Genomic DNA, 17,538 nt, shown 5'->3' with positions numbered 1-17,538 from the left:
AGAACTCAGTGTTTATTCACTCATTTATTGTTGCCAATTGTGCTGAAGGCTCTGTGAGTGATACAGAGATGAATCACACACATCCCAATCCTGTCCTCAAAGATCGTGTGGTTTGTCTGTGATGCCAACAAGCTATCCTTATGTATTACATTCCACACACCGGGGAGAAAGTAAATGCCACAATAAAGAGACCCAATGCTGTAAATGAGAGATCATTTCTGGCCCGAGAGCGTAGGACATGGAGGGCTTTGTGGAGGAGGTGGCATGTGCGCTGGGCTCACGTGGCGGGTGTGGTCGGATATGGCCACGGTGAAATGGAGAAAAGCATTCCAGGCAGAGGGAACTGCAGGAAGGCACAAAAACTGTGAGCGGGCAAGTTTGACAAAAGCGGGGCTTCTGATGTCAGAAGCAGCTCAGCATGTTCGTGAAGGACGTCCCAAGGGTAGACTCCTTTCCAGGAGGAGCCACTAAAGGATTGGGGGCAGGGAGGGCCATGGTGAGGGCTGGGTGTCAGGAACAGTCTCTCTGGCCCCACGGAGAGAGGGAGTGCAGACGCTGCTGTTTAATGGTCCAGAGAAGGGCTCGGTGCTGGGGTCTTAACAAGGGTGACGGAGAAAGAGCACTCCATCCATATTGATTGACACCTATTGAGGCTTTAGGTCAGGAACTGTTCCAAACACTCCATGTGAATTAACTGCTTGAGGTGTCCCCACATCCAGGAAGGTGCTACTATAATTCCCACTTTACAAATCAGTTCACCGAGGCCCAGGGACGTTAGTTACATTACCTGCCCCTGGTCACACAACTAAGATGTGAAAGAGTGAGAATTCGAATCCAGAAGCCCATGCTCTTAAATCTCATCTAAAAACAGCCTCCCAAAGGGACTGGGCAGGTGAAAGGGGGCCCTGATGGGGCCATTCCTCCCGCCTGTCAGAACCAGAGTGTCAGGCCGTGTGCTTCTGGGGCTGCCGCAGGCGCTCCTCACCCCTGTAAGCTGTGAGGGGCCCCACAGGGCCCGATTTGGTTCACTGATTCCAAACAGCCTACATAGAGGTGGTGACAATGTAAATAACTGATGCAATGGAAACTTCCTATGGAAAAAGGTACCCACTAGAACAGCCACAGTCCAAAAAAAGGAACGGCAGAGCAGACCCAGAGGGCTCAGCAGCGAAGAGTTTCCTTTGGCATAGCCCTTCCTATCTGACTGAGGCTGAACTGGTAGGGTGGGGGAGGGGCTGAGCTGGGCACCAGTGGGGCAGGTTGGAATCCAGACCAGAAGCTTGTCTGGGTCCCCGGAGGGCCCAGGACCACCAGCTTCCCCTACGAGCTACGGAGGCAGCCATGTGAAGGCAGAAAGCAGTTCTCCCTCCAAACACAGGCCTGGTTTCACAATCTCCCCTTCCCCGCTGAGGGCAGTGGCTGAGGTTCTGCAGTCCAGGGGTCTCCCAGGCCCCAACCCACTTTTATTTGTGTCCTCCGTGTGAATCAGTAGCAGCAGTCTTATTATGGGATCTGCAACCTTCTTATTTGAGAAGACAAAGTCATCGCAAATATAAGTAAAGCTGAAAGATCAGAAATAGCCGAAAGAGGAAGAGGGAGAAGGTCATTTTTTGGAACGCTGACCCTATTATTTAACTCTTGCACCAATGCAGTGTGTGCGCTATTGCTTCCATTTTAGGGGTGAGACCTGAAATGTTAAATGGCTCACCTGAGGCCACGTGACAGGAGAGGCTAGTGGTGCCTGGCTTTAGGTAACGCCAAAGCCTGGGGCGCTCCCGCTGTGCAAGGCTGTCCACATCTCCGCCTCCTCAGCCTTCCTGTCCTCAGATGTCAGATGGCGGCAGACCTGCTTGCCCGCCCGTACCATCAGTGTGACCATGAGGTAATGTAGGGGCAGCACTGGCGAATGACAGGCACTCAGCAAATGTTTGGTTTCCTTCGCTACCCCTCTCTCTGTCTCTACGAACTGGGGAGATGTTAGGAGCCTTCCTGGGGGGAAGCAGCCCAAGTTGGGGGCTCCTTGGGAGAAAGGGCCACAGCTGCTGATTCTCTGGCCCATTTTCCCTTCCAGATCTATAGTACCCTGACGCGGGGCCAAGGCTACTTCACCTTTGTCCCCTGGGATCTATCCCAGTGACAGGGAGTGTTTTGTCCAAATCTGCTGAGCTGGAGGCAGTTGGACCTCAGGTGTGCGCCAGTCCTGTGGGCTTTCTGTTGCATCCAGTGGGCTTCCGGCGAGAGAGGGCCGCCGTGAGGTGTGGCCTGGCATAGCAGGAAACGGCTCCGGAGCCCAGTCTGAGCCCTGACAGCTCTCAGCACCTCCACCCCTCACGCAGCCCCTGGGGTTTCGTCTGCACCTCCTCTTCCTGCAGCTCTCTCAGTGCCTCCTTCCTCCTCCCCAGCAGTGCCTGAAAACCATGAATATTTTCAATGCCCAATCCCAATACAGAGGTCATGGGACTGGATATTTCTCCCTATCACTGAATAGAATCCATTACCCTGCTCTTGAAGTTCCTCTTTTTAAATTCTCAATACAAATGGAAATGTATCACCGCCCTCTGTTTTTAAGAACTCTGCTTATACTGCAAAACATTTCCCAGGTATTCGTAGAGCATGCCCCATCCATGTCAAAGGCTCTGAGCTCTGCGGCCTTTCTCTCTGCCCGCTTCCCTTGTTTGGGACACACTGCTCCAAGGAAGGGAGCAGACGTTTGTCTGGAGAATATGGCCAGGAACCAGGAAAGATCCAGAAGCAGCCTCCAGGCTGCCCAGTGTGCGTGGCAGCCTTCCCAGCCTGAAGGGCAGGCATTTGATGCAAACGCAAGCACCTCATGAAAGTGAGACCCTGAGCCCGACCACAGGGAAAGAGGCAAGAAAGCTTGCAGAGCCAACCCCCAAAACGGAGCCAGGAAGAGGAGAGATGGACAGAGGGAGGGTGACTCAGAGGGTCTCCCACCGTAACTGAAGAAGAGCAGGGGCATTTATTCAGTGCCTCTTGAACGCTGGGCCCGTGCCAGATCTGTGCCACACTTGATCTCATCTGATCCACACAGCAAACCCAGGGAGGGACGGTCTTCACTTTTTACTCATGAGGGAAGTGAGGCTCAGAGAGATGAGGGGATGTAGCTGAGGTCACACCGCTATTAATGGGAGAAGCCCGCGTCTGCACCCGAGTCCTCTGGTGTCAGGGCCGACTCTCAGTGCTGTCCGGGCTGCTGCTTCCCCGGTGTCGGGCCAAGGAGGCGGGCCGGCGGTTCTCTCCATTTCCCCTCCCAGTTGCTAAGGAGCCCGACGTGGTCCACAGAGATTACTCCATGAGATTCTGCCATGTGTGTTTTGTGTCTTGGTTTTTCTTGTTTTTGTATTGATCCGCAGACCACAATAGCAGAAAAAAAAGTTAAAATAGAAAAATAAGTCCCACAGTTTCCTACCCCGAGCAGATCTAACTCAGCTGATCCATGTGCCGGCCTGCCTCCAGATGTCCCACCCAGTGTCAGGAGGGCAGCCCTGGCCTGGGGACCAGCCTTGCCCACTTTCCCTGGGGTCCTGTGCGAGGCCCACTGGCTTCCTTGCCAGCCCTTGGAAAGCTGCTGTGCTATGATCTGCGAAGTTAGTCCCTGAGGGCATCTGGATTTTTCTTTAACCCTTCATCAGCTGAACCTCCCTGAAGTACTGACAATCCCTAGTGCCCAGGCAGGATGTGGGGCACCTACCCACCGCCAGCAGAGGACAGGCTGGGATGCTTTGGTTTCACAGGGAGGGGGCGGAGGGCGGATGGGCCTCCCTCCCTGCGGTTTTGGGTGGGGCCTGCAGAGGAGCTGGCCCTGGTGCTTCCTGCCCTGGAAGTGTGCCACCTTGGAGATGGGCCCCTCTTGCCCTAGTAGGCCTTTCCTATTCAGCTGTTTTCGAAAAGTAAGACACTTTTATGTCATTTTTAAATTATAAAAGTGATACCTACTTATCGTTTTTAAAAAAACGAACAGTATCGAAATGTACAAGGTAGAAAATGCATGCTGCAAACCCCCACCACGGCACCGCCCCACCCCTAGGACGAGCTGACAGCTTGGTATTTACCCTCCAGGTCCTTTGTAGCGTTCACAGCTGCACAGATAGGCATGTGTCTGTGATGTTGCATTTCCCCTTTTTTCACACCGTCTTATTGAAAGGAACTGTGTGCAGTCGCGAAGCGTGCCGGTTCCGGAGTCACACAGAACCCCCGTTCACCTCCTGTCGGACCTCTTAGCTGGATCTCACGTGGGGACTGGGGCCAACAGTCATACCTTCCCCCGTGGGCTATGAGGAGTAAAGGGGGGGCACCCACGAGAAGTGTCGAACCCCGGGTTCAACACATAAAGTCACAATGAACCTCTATTATTGATGGTATATATTTATTTTTAATTAAGAAAAGTTATTGTCCCGTTCCTGTTCCATTTGGTGGATTTATCATCATTTACTTATTAAACTAGGCCCCTGCTGGTGGATGTTATGTTGTTTCCATGTTCACTGTTAGCAATAGTGCTCCAGTGGGCATGTATGTGTGTGCAGCTCTGTGTGGGCTTGCATAAGATGATGATGTGTATATTTGTGTGTGTGCGTGTGCTTGTAAAGCTGCTGGGTCAACACAAGTTTTTGCCACTTCTCTCTAACACTGGACTGTAGCTGTCATTTTCCTCTTTGCCAATCAAATGGGCGAAAGGCGGTACTGACTTTCACCATATATCCTTTCGTTATTACTGAGGCCACGCGTCTTTGCATATCTTTATTAGACATTTTCATTTCTCGAATAATCTGTTTATTTCCTTTCTCATTTCATTAGCTATGTGTCTTTTCTCATTTTGTGGGTGCTTATTACATATTATGGATACTGATCCTGTTTTATATATGTTGCAAATATCTTTATACAGTCTGTCATTTGCTTTGTAACTGTTGGTGGGGCCTTTTGATATATACAGTGCTTAACATTTTTATGTAATGAAATTTATTAGTCTTCTTTTGTAAGTACAGTGAGGTCCAGTTCAGGTTTTCAAAGTTATTTTCCAAGATTAAATTGTAATCTTGTTACAATTTAATGCATTTTCATGTATTTGCTTATATGTCTCATTCGTGTCTTTAATCCAAATAAATTTCTGTTTGAGTGTGGTGCGTGTACTGTATTTAAAATAGAATTCTCCACCCTCTCACTCTGTATTCCAGTTTGTCATACCGTTTATTTTACCTACTTGTTTTTCTGCTGCTCATCTCCCCAAGCTAGACCCTCCGCTCCACAAAGGCAGGGACCTTTCCTGTTTTGTTTAATGCTGGATCTCCGGTGCCCAGAACAGTGTCTTATACATAGTAGGCACTTAATAAGTATTTGTTGAATGAATATACAGTCAGAGAGTGGTCATAATCTCCTGGTTAAATAATCCAGTCTGTCTCTGTTAATTTGGAATTCCACCTTGGACAGCCTTTTCTGTTTCTTCGATCACTCTTGGTCTACTTAGGATTTCTCCCTCTTCTTCAGTTCTTATGCTTTATAATTTTCTAGAAAAATCATCGTTTCAAATTCACTGACATCAGATGATGTATCCAATTCTCTTAGACTTTGAAAAATATTCATATACATGTTTATATTACCTTTCTTAACGCTTACTTGTGATTTTGGTTTGCTGCTAATCAGATTAGCCAGAGGTGTGTCCATTTTGCTGGTCTCAGAGAACCAGTTTGCAGCTCGATATTTCTATTAGTGCAGCTGCTGTGCTTTTCTCATTCGTGCATTTTTGTTTTCAGATTTATTCGGTCCTTCCTTCTAGATCATTTTGGTTTATTTTTCCTTTTTCAGATTCTCAGGTTGGATGCTTAATTCATTGAGCTCCAACCTTTCTTATTTTATCATAAAAGTTTTTAAGGTTTGTGTTTTCCTCTACATGCAGCTTTGGTTACATTCCACAGATTTTTAAAAGTAACATTCTCAATGCTGGACATTTATACATATTCTACAATTTCAGCCTTGCCGTCCTCTTTTGAGTTGTGTTATTTAGAAAAGCATTTTCTAAATGGGCATAGGTTACTTTTTAAATTTTTTTTTTTGCCAATTGTTAGTTTCTACTTCCATTTCACTGAGAACTAAGAATGTGCTGTTGGAATATGAGATCTTGTCATCTAGTACAGGGACATTTGAGGAAAAAAGGCCTTTTCTCTGTTTCGTGAGTAGGCCTGTAACTCTCTTCAAATCCCCCTCCTCCTCTCTGACTGGTGTGGCTCAGTGGACTGAGCGCTGGCCTGAGAACCAAAGGGTTGTTGGTTTGATTCCCAGTCAGGGCACATGCCTGGGTTACGGGCCAGGTCCTGTCCGCAGCAGGAGGCATGCAAGACACAACCACATGTTGATGTTTCTCTCCCTCTCTCTCCTCCTTCCCCTCTGTCTAAAAATCTTGAAAGGAAGGGAGAGAGAGGGAGGGAGGGAGGGAGGGAGGGAGGGAGGGAGGGAGGGAAGGGAAGGAATCCTAGATGGTTTTAAAAAAATCCTCCTAGTTTTCATTGGAGGTTATTTGTCCCATAAAATTGTGAATACTGTGCTCATCCTTCACTATTGTTTTGCCTTCTTATTGTGGTTTTAGGAATGAATTATTTCATATGTTTTATGGATCTTTGTTCAGGGTGAAGGTAAAGGTTGATGATATTTGTGTCTTCCTGAAGAGATAGACCTAGCAATATAAAATGCCCCATTTTAATCTATTTAACATTTTTTGCTGATGTCAATATTGACTTCCCTGCATTCTTTTTGTAACCATTTTACCTATTATGGCTTTTTGCCATTTCTTTGCTTTTAACCTTTCTTTGTCAGTTTAAGTGTGTCACTCCCAAACAGTATATGGCTAGGTTTTTTAGAGTAATTTAATTTATTCACATTCTTGTATTTATTGACGTGCTTGGTCTTACTTTTTTTTTTTCTTATTTTATGTCTTCTTTATGATACTTTTTTCATTCCTGCCTAGTTTTCCCTTTCCTAATTGCACAATTAATTGGATTTTCTTTGTTTCTCCCCTCCCTCCCCCACACAGAGTGATGTAAAAGGTCTGTAACTTATTTTTCTTCTAGAAATAATTACCCTTCAATAAAAAATTAAAGCCCATACTTCTCTATTAATGTCAAGAATTAAACGGTGTCTACTTTCCAGCAAGAGGAGACTATTATTATCAACATTTGTTTAGATTTGACTGTACGTTTTTCTACTTTTATTGTTCATCACTGTTTCCAGTGTATCCCGTCTTTCCCTTTCTTGAATTACTTATTCTGATACAGATTTTATTTGGTTGGAGTAATTCCTTGAGTAATTTCGTTAAGATAAGTGGGTGGCATACTATTTTTAGTACTTCTCTCTTTGGCTTTGAGACTTGGCTGAGTAACGGATCTCAGGGTTTTAACTCTTTTTCCTCAGAGCTCTGTAGTCTTTGCTCTGTTGCCCTCTAGCAGTGGATGATGCAGATGTCAAGTCCAATGTCAGTTTGATTCTCGAAATTTTCATAGAGACTGTTGGAGACGAAGCTGAGTTTATTGCTCACCACAGAGCCTTGACATGTCTGGAGGAAAAGGGCAAGATGGGGATTTGCTGAGGATTGGAGGTCCCTAAAATGGGATATGGGAGACTGGTGGAAACAAGCAAGGGGAATTTTGAGGCAAAGCAAGGGATTCAATCAATATTAGGGCACAAACTATTGATTGAAAAGCCTATAGGTCTTGAGGAGGTTTCTGTGGTATACAGTCAAGCCATTTGCCAGGGCTAGAGTCTCCTGGAAGAAGAATGTCATAGACAAAGACAGTGTAGGGGCCAATTCCCTTCTCCCCTCCCCATCCCCACATTAGTCTTTTTTGAAACCTGAAGGATTCACACATCATCCTTGGGTTTCAGGAATGCATCCAGCCCAGCTTACCCTGCCCTCACTCCCATTGCCTCTGACGGAGCGCCCCAGACATTTGGCTCTTGGACCTTTCCCTGCCCTTGTTGGGTGAGGCTGGCGTAGCTCTGATTAGATTTTCTGTCACTCCCAGTCATCTGCTTTTCCTCAGACTTGCTGACCAGCTGGTGCTACTATAGGTCTGTTCTTATTCCTACACTTCTCTCTGTATTTCAGCAGCGTCTAGTGGAGAAGAGGTATACAAATGGGCTCAGTGGGCTGTGTAGAACCTCAGGCGTGTGTGACTTTCCACAGTGGCAGGGTACTGGCATGTCCACCACCTTTCCTACCTGCCGCTGGAGCCAGGCGTAGCATTCGGGTGATGCCGGTCTCGCTTGAGGGTAGGAGAGTGGCCGCTTACTCCCTCCACCACATCCCGTCCCCTCCTCAAGCCATGCCCCTGGTTCTGACCATTATCTCACTCACTAGAACAACTCAGTGGCCTGATAAGGTCAAATCCAGGCTACCCCATAACAAGTTCTTTCCTCATGATCTGTCACTGACCCTCACTGCCAGCCATGTGGACAGCATGCAATTTCTTGAACATTGGTCCAGTTTGGGGTCTCCAGCCTACTTACACTGCTTACTTTGTTCAAAATAGCCTCTTTCTCTTTCCGTCACATGTTCAGACACCATCCAAACTGACTACTCTCTTCTTTCTGCCTTCACCGTTTGGTCGCTTAGAACCTGTGACACTGAAAGGCATTCCTTTGAGTCCTTGCCCCGAATGTGATCCCCTTGAAGGTAGGGACTGAATCTTTGCTGTCTTGTATCCCCAACAGTTACTGCCAGGCCTGAGCCAAAGTAGGCACTGACTGCACATCTGTGAAATGAATGAACAACCGAATTAGGTTCCAAAGAAAATTGTTCCCCACTGACTGTTAAGACATCATAATGGATTTTAGGGGTGGGGGATGAGTCAGACTGACCCCCCGAGGACCCCCGAGGCAGTCCACGAGGGGCGTGCGACTCCTAGAGCCTCTGTGCACGTGGAACTGTGATTTGTCTCGGAAGGCACACCAGGTGTGCCCTGGGTCCTCTGGGGAGGCGGGGCTTAGGTCCAGTTTGGGAAAGCTGAGTGAGGGAGGATGGGCAGGATTTGGCCTAGTAGACATGAGCGAAGGCTCAGAGGTGGGAAATCATGGCCTACGTTTATAGAACAGTGTGTCCTAAAGAATTGTGTCTCTACACTGAGGAGGATCGAGCACAGACATTTTCAGTATGAATCAAGATCTGTTGGAGGGTGTGAGATCCGATCTGGGGATGATGGAGATCTGTGGAGTGGTGAAGAGGCTGGACAACAGGAAATGATCCGGAGCCACAGAGCAAGTTCTACCATGCTAAGCGGTTCCGATGCTGTTCTGGCTTGTGGGCAAGGCATGGCTGCCTGGATTTGAGAGCAGCAACTATGGGGCAGGCAGCAGAGGGGTTACCAAACGCGCCGTAGGAATCAGCAATGGGGTGGAGTTGCCGAAACACTAACCATTCTCGGGCTGTGTCAGTAAAAAGCAGGGTGCCTGAGAGGAGGAAGGTGGCAATGCCCCAGGCCTGTGTGCAGGTTTCCCCAGAAGCAGGCTACAAGGTCTGCTCTGGGAGAGTAAGGACAGCCATAGCAATTACGCTGGCCATTCCATGTGCCAGACGTTGGTCCAGACCCTTTGCAGGTACTGAGTCGTTAAAACCTGGGAGGTACTTGCCATTCTTAGCCCCTTTTTACAGACACAGCAAGGCTAAGGAACCTGCCAAAGCTGCAAGGTAATGAGTAGAAGGGCTGGGACTTGAGCCCAGGTATCCTGGCCCCAGAAGCCGCATTCTCGCCCTCACATCACTCTGCCTCCAGCCGATAAACCAGAGTATAGTCCCAAGAGAGCAGGTGGATGTGACACACCATGCCCTACTCAACCAAAACAACTCAGGCTTTCTTGATCATAAAGCGCTTGCCCCGTATTTTCTTATTTGACCCTTTAATAACCTGGCAGGTTGATTACTAAAAACCAAGGTTCACTCGTTCACCCATTCACCTAGCAGCCCTTGTTGAGCTCCTACCCTGAAACAGGCCTCCTGCGGCCCTGAATGCTGTTTTGTTTAGAGATTTGGAAAATACAATGCGCTCTTACGTCTAGTGTTGTATTTACTCCTCACTCATGCCCAAATGTGAGTCACTTTTGCGGGCTGTATTAGTTTTCTCTTGCTGTATAACAAATGAGCTCAAACTTAGTGGCTTAATACAGTACTCGTGTTGACTCACAGTTCTAAGTGGCTGGATTCGCTGCTAGGGCTGAAACCTAGGTGTTTCTAGGCTGAGCTCTTGCCTGGTCGCTCTGGGGGAAATTCCCCTTTTCCAGGCTCATTGGGGTTGTTGATGGAATCCAGACGCTGTGGTTGTAGGGCTGAGGTTCTGGTTTTTTTCTCGTTGTCAGCTGGTGGGGATCAGGCACTCCAGCTCCCAGAGGCTGCCCTTGGCTCCTTTGCACATGTCCCTCCATCTCAAAGGCAGCAGTTGCCTGTCCAATCCTCCTTCTTGTTCTCATCTCTGTGACCTCCTCTTCTGGGACCAGCCAGAGAACACTCTGCTTTTGAAGCACTTTGTCAGTTAGGTCAAGCCCAGAGTATAATCTCCCTAATTTAAGGTCATCTGTGCCCTATAATAGAACCTAATCACAGGAATAAAATCCTTCGTATTTACAGTCCTGGGGATAATGCAGGATGTGCACACCAGGAGGACAGGAAGCCTTGGGGGCCATCTTAGAATCTATCCCCTGTACTGGTGAAGAAGTGGAGGCTCTGAGAGGTCAGGGGGAGCTGGGTACAAGGTGGCCACCAGGCCACACCGTCCTCCCAGGGGAACATGGCGATCTAGCCCTGAGCCAAGACAAGCAGCTTGGAAGGAGTTGGGGGCCTGGGCCTCCTGGGACCAGGCAGAGATTGTCCTGTGTCTGAAGTTGACTAAGCAAACTCCTTAACCATGTTTTTCAACTCTCCCCTGCAGGATTTGAGAACCTAACCCGCAGCCTTGAACTAGTTCATGGAGGAGCCTCAAGAGGTACTGGCCAGGCAAGCCCCCCTTTCCAGGGCGAAGAGCCGGGCGTGAGCGGAGGGCAGCCGCAGCAGGAGTGGACATGAACGCTGGTTTTCAACGAGAGCAGCGTTTTAGTTTTGGTCATCGGAAGTGGTGCCTGCAGCACAGGTAAGAAGTGGGCCGCCACGGAATGTGCGTGCTGGGGGCGCCATTCTGGTTTTCCTTGCATGAGCTCGCTAACGTTCATCCTCTTTAAGCATGTTATTATTGTTGTTGTTGTTGTTATTGCCTTCTCTGAGCCCCTGTGAAAGCCAGGCATTCTAGGGACTTCCTTGGCCAGGAGTAGGGACCTCAAGTGCCAGCACTTTTTCACTGCCCCATGTTTTCTTCCCCAAATGTGGCCCCGTGTCCCCAATTCCTCAGTTTCCATTCTGTCCCTGGCAACAACTCCTCTCGCCTCCCCACCCACCAGCTCTGCCATCCTCTCTCCTCCCCTCCCCTCGCTGCCCTCCGCACCCCTGCCCCAGGAAAGCTCTGTCCATCCACTGCCTGGGCTGAGGAGCACAGCGGATCCTGAAGACTTGAGCACCATCTCTTCAGGTCCCTCCCCTTTGTCAGGAATTGAAAGAAAGTCAGGTTCCGGGCCATGGCTGCACATGAGAATCAGCTGGAGACTTTTTTTACATTCCAGTGGCAGGGCCCCAGCTCCAAAGATACTTACTGACTTGGCCTGGGGAGCCAGCATTATGGTGTATTTATGACCTCTTTTTTGTTCTTCAGGTATGTGTTGCGGTTTTAGGTTAGAAGTTCAGGTTGTGGTTCAGGTTAGGTGTGTGGTGTTAGAAGCTCACTGAGTCGGGAATATGTCGTGGATGTTGCATCTGGCTGTGATGCATCAGAATCAACCAGGGAAGGGGTGAGAGTGCCTGGTGGGAGGCGGGGGGAAAGGTAGATTCCCTGGCCCATGTTCTTTGAATCGGACTCTTAAGGGGTGGGGCTATGGGGGTTTGTATTTTGATTCTGATATAGCCAAGGTCTGGGTGCTCTGAGGCTTCTCACTTGGCGCTCCAGAAGATGCTGCTCTTCTGTTTGGGTCTGTGGACTTGGCTCTGGGTCCTGGGGGCTGCTTCCCAGCCTTGTGTGCAGTGAGCAGTGCCTCTTCCCATTCCCTCCAAGCAGAAGTTTTCTCATGGAGAGGAGGGTGGGCCACAGGCAGCCTTCAGGGGTGGCATCACAGTAGCTGCCGAACCACAGTAGCTGGTTCCCCCGGGAGCCTGCCCAGGCCTCTGCCCATAGTTGGCCACACCACATAGGCCGCTGGGCCCAGGCCATGACCAGCATTCTCAGTGGAGGTGGAGGGGTCATCCCCTAGACTCTGAGGAAGGGCTGGGCACTTGAGCCTCATTTTGAGAGGGATGTTTGCCGTGGCACCTAACAGTGAAGGCTCTGGGCCTTCCTGAGCTCAAACTTCAGCTCCAGCAGTTGCTCAGTCTCCCTGCCTCCTCTCTCTCACGTATTAAATGGGAAAGCAGTGCTACTTACCTCACAGGGCTGCTGTGAAAATACAGGCAAGGCTCCTGGGATGATGCTGCACACATAGCAAGGGCTCCCCAAACACGAGCAGCCCCTCTGACCCAAACAGGCGGCACAGCCGCCACTCTGTCTTCCTGGGCCAGTGCTGGGACGCGTCTGCTGTGCTCTGCCATCGGCAGCACTGCCATTGGGCCCCAGGGCATGAGTCCCTAAGAATCAGGGTGGAAAAAGGGCCCGACACTGCATGTGGGCCCTGGCACTTTACAGACAAGACTGGGTCCTGCAGAAAACCCGGTGAGGCTGGTTCTATTGCCCCTTTTTCCTTATTTTGTGAAAATAAGGAAACAGCATGAAAAGGTTCAGTAATTTAAAGACAGTCACACAGCTACTAAGGAACAGAGCTCCTCCTGTTACAGGAGACCTAGCATTCCCATTTCCACGAAGATGCTTCCTGAAGAAAGGCAATCACAGCTTCAAGGATGCCCCTCCCCCAGGAATACCTACATCTTCATAGGAATCCATGGAGCCATAATGAATGGGTCCCCCTTCCTTGGCACCCTGGGATGATGCCTCACAGTGTCTCAGTTGAGCATTTGTTTCCTTCTGCACATATCACAGTGCGCCAGTCATGGGTCTCCCCCACTGGCAGTCTCGGGGCAGAGTCTGGATTTATTCAGCCAGGGGAGCAATAGGTACTTTAACTGGGCTGGAAACAAACCTCTGAGGGATGCGGGCAGCGACATGGGGAGTGCAAAGCGAGGAAGCCGCCCCAGACCTGGTGTGTGCCCTCCCCCTACTCCTCTCCCAGACTCTCTTTTTGTCCATGTGGGCTCTGCCAGCTGTGTGGAAGGCTCTGCAGAGGATGGGACTGGCTCAGAGGGAAATGAGCTGTCAGTTCCAGCAAGAAATCTGGTCCCCACCCCTTCCCATGCTCTTCTCAGGGGATAAAAGCATCCGTGATTAATGGGGTGCTGACTCAGGGCTTCTGGAGTGTCCCGGCGCTCATGCCTACTGCTGGCACATCTTCCCCAGCCACCAGGGGAGGGCTGGAGTACATGGCATCCGAATGAGACGGAAGGCCCCGGTCCAGGCCGGCGGGCGTGCCAGGCAGGAGCCTGCCGCGTGCCAGCCTTCGGTGGTGTCGCGGACGCCCCTGTGCTGGAGAGGCCCATTAACACCATGTGAGGCCTGGGAACAGCTATGTTTGGAATTATTTGAGGGCAGGGAGATGTAGTCAGAGCCTCCCCTTCAGCAGGCACCTGGACTGGGGCTCTTTTCAGAATAAATATGACTTCCTAGTAAGTGACTAGAGGGCAACGCTTCTTTGAAAATGGATGTGAAAGCATTTTCTCAGCAGCAAAGCTCTCTGCTGGTAGTTTGCAAACTTTTATAGTCTTAGATGCCATTTTTAAAAGTCAAATCCTGTCCGGAATGCCAATGATACAAAGCAGGTTAAAACAGTAGTTTATTAATACATATGCATTAATACACACTTGCTTTTAAGTAAAAAATTTAATACCTCTTTATTATCAAAGTCCATCAATAGAACAATGGCTCTGATGCACAAAGGCACTGGAACGTCAGGGTCTAGGTCAGAGGTGGGCACACTACAACCAGAGGACCTAATGTGGGCTGCTGCCTGACTATTGTAAATAAGAATGTGTTGGAACACAGCCATGCCATTCATTTACACATCGTCCGTGGCTGCTCTCCCACTCTGATGGCAGAGCTGAGTAGTTGTGACAGAGAATGGCTCGCCCACAAAAACAAAAATGTTTACTATTTGGCCCTTTATAGAAGTTTGCTGGCCTGTGTTCCAGATGATCTTGGTATCACTCTGTCAGCTGTAACATTCAATGTTGCTTTTTTGGTTTTTTTAAATTTGTTTGTTTGTTTTGGCTGGGTTTTGCAGTGTTAAGAAAATTCTAAGTCATATCAATAAGAGGCTGTGACTGGTAGCAGATTTCTAACAGCTTACCTTGCAGCCCAGGATGGTCCTCAGTTCAATGGCATGTGGACATTGGGGAAGGAGAAGGGAATTCTGGTTTGCATCACTGACAGTTTCAAACAACTGCTTGAATTCCTTCTTATTACAACACTCAGACAGGAAGCGCACAATTATTTATGACATTTTTGTGATAATTCATGTAATACGTTCTCATATTGCTGTAAGCTTTCAAGTATCCTTGTTTGTGTGGCTTATGTAAGCATGTATAGCCCTGAATTTAAACAACAACAACACAAAGATGCCTAGTGAAGAGCTCCAATCTTTCTAGTTGACAGCATATTTCAATACTGAAGTTCAAGATCCATCCCGGCCTTAATCCAAGGCACAAAGCAAGTGAAGCTGGCCACGCCCGTTGGCTGTGCTCAGTGTGTTATAGTGTGCTAGATACCATGTTTTAAGGGGCAGGTCCATTTTTCATAAAGGCTTTAATGGGGGTCCAACTATATTTTTGGAATAAAATTCTCATATGACACTTAAAGAGCCAATGAAACAGAACACAATGTAAAAACTGCTCCTTCAGCAAATTGTGGTGGTTCTCATTTCTTTGCTTAAGGATAACAGAGGAGCCATGGATGCTGAGAGTTGGGAGGAAGCAGTAAAAGATGGCGGAGGAGGGAAGCAAGGGCACCAGAGGAGAGGGGGCTCAGGAGAGGAAAAAGTGCTCGGGAAGCACAGAGAAGCCTCCTCGGGAGTGTCTCCCAAAGCTTAAGGTGTCTCCTATCGTTGGTGACTTACACACAGCTCTCGGGAGCCACGCTAATGAGTTGCAGCCATCAGTGTGGCAGAAGAGGTCCCAAAGAACATGGGGAAAGTTTAAAACGGAGGTGGGGAGGAATGAGCCTACAAATGGCTTCTCATCAGTATGCAGAGGGCCTTTGAGGCCACTCAGCCGATCAAGGTGGGGGAGGGCAGGGGAGAGGCGAGGGGTGGCAGAGGGGTCAGCTGGGTCAGCATGCCAAGCCAGCCTTGAGCAGGAAGGAGGTGCATGGCTATGGGCAGAGCTTGTGAGTGACCTGCCAGGGCCCCAGGCAGGTGGTGGCTGGGGTTGGGCAATGATTTTGGGCATTGGAGGCAAAGCCTACAGAGCCAGGAATAAAACGCAGGAGTCCCTACTCCTGGGCCTCCCGCCCTCCCTCCAGGGGTGCAAGGAAGGGCGGGGCAGGCCTGCTGGCTTTGAGAAGCTGTGGGCTGCAGAAGGCCTCTTGGGGATAAAAAAAAATCACCAGTTCTTTCTGAGGTTTTGCTGCTCACCCCATAGAAAAGGGACATTTTTAGATTTGAAAAGGATGACCTCATTTTTTTTTCTTATTTACATAGCCCTGTTTGTTTATGTAGTCCTTTAAAAATAGCAAACGTGTGCTAAGCTTAGTGCTGTCTCCCACCGCCAGCAGCAGAGCCACTGTGTGGGGAGAAACACCTTTTTATCTAAGAGAGGGGCAGCCTTGTTTCCGAGGACAGATGGGAGCAAAACGGGACAGGTAGGAAGTTTCGTGGTTTTTCATGTCGCTTTTCTAAAATAGCCACCCTCTTGCCTCCCACTTCCTGCCTGACTCAACTCAGGGTGGATTTTCTCCCGTAGAGGACTGTGTTCAGTGAATTCTCAGGAAAGCTGGAAGGCATCCATCAACAAGCAAACATGCTCGACCCCAAAGACCTTGAACTTGGCACTGGGTGTGCGTTCTGGCGCTGGTGCATACCAGCTGTGTGACCTTGGGTAAGCTGCCTCACCTCTCTGTGCCCCATCTGTAAGATGGGGATACCAACAGTACCTGCAGTTGCTGTGCAGATTAAATAAAGGGATATGTGTCAAGGGCTTAGCCCAGTCAGGGCATGCAACAACTCTAAATAAATCTCTTAATAAACAACTGTGTTGTCGATATCCATACCCCACCTGGACAGTTATACCAGCTTCCCAGCCACCTTCGCTTCCTTCTGGCTCATCTGCCCCAGCCCATCCCTGCATTGTCCCGGGGCAATAGAAAGATAAAACACAAATCTGGCCATCCTGTCCCCTGCTTAACATTTGCCAATAACTTCCAAAGCCTGTGGCAGGAATTGGCAGACCTTTTCTCTCAATAGTTGGCTAGTAAATAGTTTAAGTTTTGCTGGACACACAGTCTTTCTTGCTGCTATTTATCTGCTGTCGTTGCATGAAAGTAGCCGTGGGCAGCGTGAAGGATAGGCGTGGCTGTGTTCCAGTAAAACTGTATGCACCAAACAGGCAGCCGGCTGGATTTGCCAACCCCTGACCTACAGGATGAGTCCAGCTCCTTAGCTCAGCATTCCCAATCCAGCCATTCCCTCTTCTCCCCACACCCCCCGTGGAATTCCTCACACTGTAATCCTTTGCACAGGCTGTTCCTTCTTCCTGGATTTTCCTTCCCTGCCCCTGTGTGCCCCTCCTGCATGGCTTTAGGAACCTTTGCTCTGGAATCCTGTGGTTCCCTATCTTTATTTCTCCTCTGATCAATCATGCACATACCCTCTGTCTTTAGGACGTTTAGAGCGGACACCTCTCCAGGCAGGAGCTCTGCCTCCCTCCGTTGTGTGCCACCGGGGTAGGTGTTTCACAGGCGCCCGCTTAGCATTTGTTATTGAATACAAGAGCTGCAAGAGGGGTGGCGGCCGTCAGAGTCCAGTTAGGAAGCTAGAATATGAGCCAGCCAGCGACCCAGGAGGGTGAGCGCGGCACCTGTGTATGTTCATGACCAACGACAAGTGGTGTTTCTGACTTGTAGAAAGGAAGGGGAAGACACTTGAATTGGCCGGTGCTTGGTGGGGAAGACTTTCAGAGAGAGGATGGAGGTCAGGAAGGCTTTCTGTGTTGCGGAACTGGCAGGAGGGCAGCCTTGGTTCTGGGTGCAAGGTGGTGGGTGGGCAGACCAGCCTGCTGAGCAGGAGGGCTCTCCTGAGGGCAGCTGGTGGAATGGACCTATGTCTGGAAAGCAGAATTAGGGCCTGACCAGGGCCTGGGGAAGAGAGTGAGGGAATTTGGACTTTATCATGTGAGCCAGAATTTCGCAAAGTATAGTACACACACAC

The 17,538-nt window shown here is 49.3% G+C and overlaps 1 long non-coding RNA gene across 1 annotated transcript in view; it reads left to right on the top strand.

Moving 5' to 3' along the window:
* LOC129069357 (uncharacterized) overlaps positions 1-17,538 on the top strand; it is an 89,799-nt gene that overhangs the window by 42,593 nt on the left and 29,668 nt on the right. The window contains exon 2 of the long non-coding RNA XR_008528994.1: positions 10,926-11,123. This is a non-coding gene — a long non-coding RNA (uncharacterized LOC129069357). The remainder of the gene's footprint in view (positions 1-10,925; positions 11,124-17,538) is intronic.

The sequence above is a fragment of the Pteronotus mesoamericanus genome, unplaced genomic scaffold (genome assembly GCF_021234165.1).
Source record: "Pteronotus mesoamericanus isolate MK-2021 breed Mesoamerican mustached bat unplaced genomic scaffold, CSHL_Meso_final contig_221, whole genome shotgun sequence".
Taxonomy (NCBI): domain Eukaryota; kingdom Metazoa; phylum Chordata; class Mammalia; order Chiroptera; family Mormoopidae; genus Pteronotus; species Pteronotus mesoamericanus.
Note: the sequence above shows the minus strand (reverse complement) of the source record. Positions and strands in the feature narration are given on the sequence as shown.